Source organism: Calonectris borealis, chromosome Z (genome assembly GCF_964195595.1).
Source record: "Calonectris borealis chromosome Z, bCalBor7.hap1.2, whole genome shotgun sequence".
Taxonomy (NCBI): domain Eukaryota; kingdom Metazoa; phylum Chordata; class Aves; order Procellariiformes; family Procellariidae; genus Calonectris; species Calonectris borealis.
In genome coordinates, this window is record NC_134352.1 from 86,719,930 (window position 1) to 86,726,930 (window position 7,001).

A 7,001-nucleotide genomic window follows, 5' to 3' on the forward strand; every position below is an offset into this window, starting at 1 on the left:
AGCCCCACGGCCCAGCCCCAGCAGCCCACGGGCATCCCGGCCGGCTGGGCAGCCCCCCGGCGCTGCAAGGCAGGCTTCACACCAGCCACCGACTGCCTCCCGGGTAACAAAGAGATTTCACTGCGAGTTCAGAGGTTGTGAATTTGATAAACTGTCTCATATTTTTAAATGAAAAAATGATACTTCATCTTTCTAATGACAGAAAACTTGGAGATGGTTTACAGTAATATATGCCTTTTTTAATACATGGCTTGCAATCTCAGGCCAGGGGCTGTATGAAGAATGGAGTAGCAGGCAAAAGGTTAATAGAGCATTGGTCCTTTTTTAATTGAAAAAATGACTGAGGGACCATGTAGCAGACCGAGCAGTAATATTATTACAGGCTGTAAGTACTGTTCCAGAGACTTACTGTTCATCTGGGAGCAGAGTAATGAGCACCGGGCTGTGTCTCCTGCCTCGGCAGGAATGCGGGCTCGCTCGCAAACGGGTCCATAACCAGCTCGCCTTTGAAAAGGGAGATGATTTCATGAATGCTTGTCTTCCTTTGCAAACTTTGTGTGTCCTGCAGAAAGAAGTATGCTGAATCACCGGCAAAATTGATTCCTCCAAATCACGCCTCGGTAGCATTGCACCCGATCTGCATCGGCGTGAGAAGGGGCTCGGGGCTGCCTGGGCTTTGTGTTTACGGGGTAAGAGGATGCTATGTGGTGCCTTCTGATCTAGCGTATTTGGCAACGCTCTCCTGGGTGTAAATCAGCGTTGCGGGTAAACTACCGCAATTTACATCGCCTGCGGATTGGGCCCCTGTGCCCTTCCCTGGCACTGCCCATCATCGCTGTCGCAGGTCCACCACAGTGCCCCAGCACCGGCAGCATCCCTGCGCCGCGGCTGTGCTCCTGCTGCCGCCTCCCCAGCCGTGCTGCGGGGGTCACGGCACAGAGCCCCTCCTCCAGCTCTGCCAGGGCTCCCCGAGCAGCTCTAGACCACTTTTAAAGATGACCCCGTGATTTTAAGTGCAAATTCACCCTGCTGGGTAAATAAATGCGCACTGTATTGAGTGATGCATGGGGAGAGCCCCCCACAGCCCCTGCAGCCCTGCGCCTCATGGGGTTCGGCTCCGCTCCTCCACGGTCCTGGCCGAGGGAAGTGGCTTGATTTGCACAGACAAAGTGGAATCGCTTTGCTTTTCTGCTATAAAACAATTACGAAGCTTTTATACACCGGTCTTATCAGGCTTGATGTGTCTTGTAGAGCAGGAAAAAAATCGCAGCAATTTGGCCGATAAAGCAGCCAGCGGGCGCAGGCCCCCAGCCCGAGCCCGGTCCCGCAGGAGCGCGGCGCAGGGCGGGAGGGGTTGTCCGTGCGTGGGTGAAGCGTGGTCCTTCCCCGCAGCTCCCAGGGCGGGCACCCAGGTGGATATACACCTATAGGTGACCTGTGCATATAGGCCATGCTGCACAGGCTGTACCTGTGCTGAACGAGGGGCCCTTGCTGCTTAAACTGGAGGTTTCTCCTCCAGCAGTTGGGTTTGAAACCCCGGGGAAAATCTGTGTGCACCAATAGAAGAACCGAAGGCAATAACATGGGGAAAGCTCTCCAAAAGCCTGCAAAAATGGGCCTTGCGACTAAAACTACCCTGAAATCCTCTGGGGGAAAGACCCTCAAACAATAAATAAAAGATGAAACTTGTATAAATTATGGCAGTAAATTATAATGTGAAGAAATACTGAGCTTAATGTCCTGCTTAGGCTACAAAAGGGAGGAGCAGGGCTGACGGTCATTAGTCGCCGAGTGCCCTGAAGCCGGGGGTGTTGCTGAAGGCATTAAAAATAGAGGAGCTGGGGAGGATGGAGGAGCGGAGGAGGCGGTAGGGGACAGGGATTACTTTCAAAATACATGGATGCAGCAGGAAGCCAGAGCGTCGGGGTCTGCAGGGGCAGCTGGGCTGGGGTGTCCCCCTCCCCACAGCCCCATGGCAAGGGAGCACGGTGGAGGCAGAGGCTGAGAAACTAAATAGCAGTGATGGAGGGTTTTGGTGCTGCGCAGGAGGTCGCTAATTGGGGTAGGTGGCCCTCAGGACTAATTGCAGCGGGGAGGCTTCGGTGGCCGTTGTGCGGCGCTGGTGGCGGGCGTGCGGCCGGCCGCTCAGCCCCGACATCCCGGGGAGCACCGTGACCCCGCGGTGCCGCCTTCTCCAGAGGTCAGCAGCAGCGATGAATGGCAGTCTGACAGCCTGCGAGGGAGGAGAGGAAGAGGGGGAGGAAGCTCTCCTGCAAAACCTGACAGACGAGGGGAAAGGCACTTCAGCCTGCAGGGCCGAAGGGAACCCCGTCCCTCGGTGGTGGTTAGCGCAGGACCGGCCAGAGGAAGAGATGGGTAACCCTTGGCGGAGGTTTATTCGGGACTGGGGTTAGTACCCGGCTCAAACCAGGGTGACTCCTGAAGCAGAGGCTGCGGCGGGGAGGCCCAGCGGTGCAGACAGAGCTAATTGATGAGGAATTGCCATCAGAGCGCTGTGTCATCCCGAGGAGCTGAACTCTGGGCTGGCTGGGAAGCAAGACTGTTAAACAGGTTGTGGCGGTACTTTGGGCTGGTGAGGATTTATGCTCCGGAGGAGCCGCTCTATCCGTCATCTGTGAAAAGCCTCATTTACAGAGAGACACCGTGAGGAAAGGCAATCAGCTTGAAACCTGCTAAGCTGGGAATTTATAACTGCTCTGCGAGGGAGAGCTCGTCCCTCTGTTCAGCAGGAGCCGCAGAAGCAGCACCGGGAGGCAGCCCCGGGAGCCACGGGGACCTCGCATCCCCCCAGGAACACCCCCTCCGGGGAGCACGCTCCCAGCGGGGGCTCCCCTGTCCCCCAGCAGCCCCCCCCTCGAAGAAGCTCTAGGTCCGGAGAGTAAAAAAGGCGATGGACTTCCTAACCTGCCTCTGCTGGGAGACAGCATCTGTGGAAATACCTGGGAGCGCCTCCGTTAGGAATATGCCTTCCTGTCTCCAGTGCGCAAAAGGGAATTTTCATGGAAAAAAGAGGGGAAAAGTGCATTTGGGAGGCACTGCATAACCCCGGGACCTGGTGATGCCACCTGGGCTGTTGCCTCTTGTGCTGGGGAAGGACTTGCAGGTGTGGGTGTTTGTGGTTGGAGACGTCTCGCTGCAGCCCGGCACGGACACCTCCTCCTTCCCGCGGGCACGTGGACCCCCGGGCCCCCCAAGCAGGGCACAGTGCCTGCCAGGCTGCTGCCCTCCCGGGTCAGTCACCCACCGTCTGCGCCCACTGCCTGCAGCAGGGAGGACATCTGCACCCGCCGGTGGAAACCCTCTTTCCTGCAGCGCTGCCTGGCCTGTGCAGAGCCGGGTGTCCCACCGTGTCCCCAGGGAAAACCTGCGTGCAGCAGCCGTGGGGATTTTAAATTTTTTTTACCATTTGTGAATATTTGCTGGCAATGGATTATTAAGGTTGCACAGGCACCTGCATTAGCAGAGCCCACACTCACCCCACGCTCGGGTCCTTCCGTGATGGACCTCCATATAAAACCCCTGACTGAAGGATGGATAGCTAACATCATCATTTGTGCTGCATTTTTCTCCCCTGTGGAGGATGAGCTCCAGTTACTCCCATCCATCTCATTCTTTCAAGTCATCTTCATTCTGCAATTTCCCCTCACCCCGAAAAGAGTAAAAAATCGATCCATTTCTTTCCAATTTCAGACCGGGAGAGGGAAGGAGCCCGATGAGAGACAGAGGATGCCTTTTGCCACTCTTAGCACATGCCTCTCCGCGTTCCTCCCCACGCCCCCGCACGCTCCCCGTTCAGAGCGTGCGAGCGCGGCTGGCCGGGAGTATTGATTCCTCCGGGAAAGTGCAGCAGGCTGCGCTCGCACCCTGACCTCCCGCTCACCCTGCCAGAGCCAAAAATGCAGCCTCAAGTCTCTAAAAGACAAAAACACACAGTTTCTCCACTCGAGAAGGTGAAGGCTGTCCCAGCCAGGACTTGCGAGCTTGGGGCTGCGGGATTGCCACCGACGCCGGCAACCCAGGCGACGGCCAGAGCTGCTCCGCCTTTTCCATCTTTCCATTATTTCTGCATTTCAGTGACATTCCTGCACCATATTTACATGCACCTACAGGAAAATGATTGATCCTGTGAAAACCATCTTTTCCTTTAAAAAATAAGGAAATAAGTAAATAAATAACATTTAAAAAGAAGTACATTTCTCAAGCAGTCACTCCCGTCTGTGCCAGGGGGGCAAAAGCTGACGGGCACTAGCACTTGAGGAGCTTCGTGCCCTCCCCGCCCCGCCGTGCGGCACTGGAATGGCCTGGCGAGAGGGAAGGGGGCCAGTCGGGAGCGCGGAGCAGCAGGGCTTCCCGCTGCAGGGCCGGGGCGCAGAGCCATCCCACGGGAGAATAGGGAAAGGGGGCGGCGGAAGGCAGAGCCAAGCCCCTGGGCTGTCCCCAGCCCCTCCTGGCGCGGCGGCAGCCACCGTGGTGGCCATCCCGGACCTGGCCATTCAGCAACACCATAGAAAGGATTTAGCAAATGTATTAAATCCCTTAAAGGAGGAGGACGGGCCCTGTCCTCGTCTTCGGTGGCTTGTATTTGATTTCAGCTGCTCTGTACAGTTTCACTGCACGGCGGGACCTCTAGTAACGCCGGCAGCGTCTGCTCTGGCGTACCGCATGACATACGCTTTCTAGAGGGTTAACAAAATAAAAGTCAAATACCCACCAGCATAACATTATTCTAGAGGCAAATGTCTGCCGTGGCGTGGTTACTCTTACACTAAATTTATGCTATAATGTATCACTATTGTACCCTGTGCCATATCTGACAACAAATATGATTTTAGGTGTCATGCAGCAGGCATTTAATTATTGGAGACATGGGCTTAATGGTATTTGTGTCACAGGAGTGAACGGTACAGATGTATCTTGACTCAAGGAGACTGAAATGCTTGCTTCAAAACTACCTCTCCTGATAATAGGTAATTTTACAAAAATGGTTAAATGAATCAGATTCAAACAAGGTCTGTTTTTTTCATCTGATCAATAGATCCGAAAGAAACAATGCCAAATATCATGAGTTATTGTGCAGCACTGATGACTGTCAGGACAATGGGAATAGCAAAGACAAATACACACCTTTTCCTCGGTTATTACTTTAAGCCTTTTATTATCATTATTATGGGTGATTAAAAATCCCATTAATCAGATGCTAAACAGGTTAACTCTATGAATTAATTTTCTGGAAATAACTAAGACAAACATTCTGTGCAGAGCTCATTTAATGAAATAGAAGCTGTTTATCTGCAAAATTAGGGCTTGCACATATCTGAGCCTCATCTGGAAAAATCCACTACTGTGTGGGCACGGCGGGTGCAGGCTGGAGACGCCACCTATTTTTTACCCATTCTAAGTAAAAGAAAGATCTTGCTCTAAGTAATTTATGATTCATTACACAAAGAGCTCATTAGCTAGGACAAGAAAATAAAATTACAGTCATTTAAGAAATAATTCCTTGATTTAGTGTTTAAGCAAAGGAGGTTGCAGGACAGAGGAAGCGTGTGCCGCCCGACGGGGACCGCGGCGCTCTGCCCGGGGAGGGGGTGCTGCCGGGAGGGGGCTCGGCGCAGGGCCTGGGCGCTCAGCGCAGCCATGCCTCTCCCAGTCTGCCAAGGGCTCGCGCAGCCCTGGCACGGCTTATGGAGGGGAAAACGGAGCCACCTCCTCCCTCCTCCGCTCTGCCCTGCGGTCACCGCGTCCCCCTCCAGCGCCGCGTTGCGCACCCCGCGTGCGGCGGGACGGCACTGGGGCCCCTCCACGCGGAGCCGCGGGCCTCGCCAGCACCCCGGGGAGCACCGGCTCCGCTCGCCGCCACCTGAGCTGGCGCCGGCCGCCGTGCGCCCGGTGAGGGATGGCGTCCTCCAGGTAGGCGGGAACCCGTCCGTATGTTGGACGTGACGGCTCACGTATACAAGCCAGCGCCGGGCACTGCCTCGGGACTAACGGCAGCTGAGGCAGCGCCAGCCTCAGCTCCGAAGTCCTCCTAGCTCTGAGCCCTGCAGAGACTCACCAGCGCTAAAACCCTAAGCGTCTGCTTTATTTCACCTTTGCACTTACCTGTGCTATAAAACTACCATACCTAATTTGTTAAAAGTTGCGGATAATAATAGGTAACGTTTTAATTGTAGAGACACACCTCTGTCTGGTTGAAGTTTGGCCTGTTATTCATGAATGTAAACACGAAGGTGAGGAACAACCACAGCAGCCGCCCAGGAGCCCACGGAAACGCCCGTTGCCTCATCAAAGACCAGCGCAAGTTCAAAATCCCCTCGCTCTACGCCGCCCTGATGGCCCCGGCGCGTTCGCTGCGTGGGGCACCGCCGCTCCTCAAAGCTGCTGGGATGGGACTGTCAGCAACAGGAGGACTTGGCAGAGGAAATCTCTAAGACAAGTTATGTTTTCTTGGAAGCAATTTTGTAATCATGTTATTTCATTATCATGAATAACTGCTGACATCTTTTTAACACAACTGTGTATCGCATAGGTCCTTCCCATGCACCTCCTGCTGGGTCCAGACAACCTTATGCCTGGTACTGCAATGGGGACGAAGAATGGTGACCTTGAAGGAGCACCCTAAAATTAGACGTCTTCTTCTGGTATGCCAGCAAAACATAAATCTGGGGAACTCCAGGTTGGGGCCAGCTTCAGAAGTTGAGATTTACATAAAAGGCGACATGTTTTTCTCTAGGCTGAGGTGCGTAAGGCAGCGAAGGAGCACAGAGTTTCATCAGATTAAATTGCTCAACGGTGTCAATTCAGCCCCTGAAGCCCATCGACTTAACCGCGGTGAGATTTTAAGTCAATCTGAGGATTTTCTTCTTGTTTTATCTACGTCTGCATTCCTGTGCTAGTCACAACCTCAGCCTTTTCTCTGTGAGCGGGAGGTAAATGGGACTGAGATTCCCATCTAACCGCAGAAATCAAGACAAGATTTC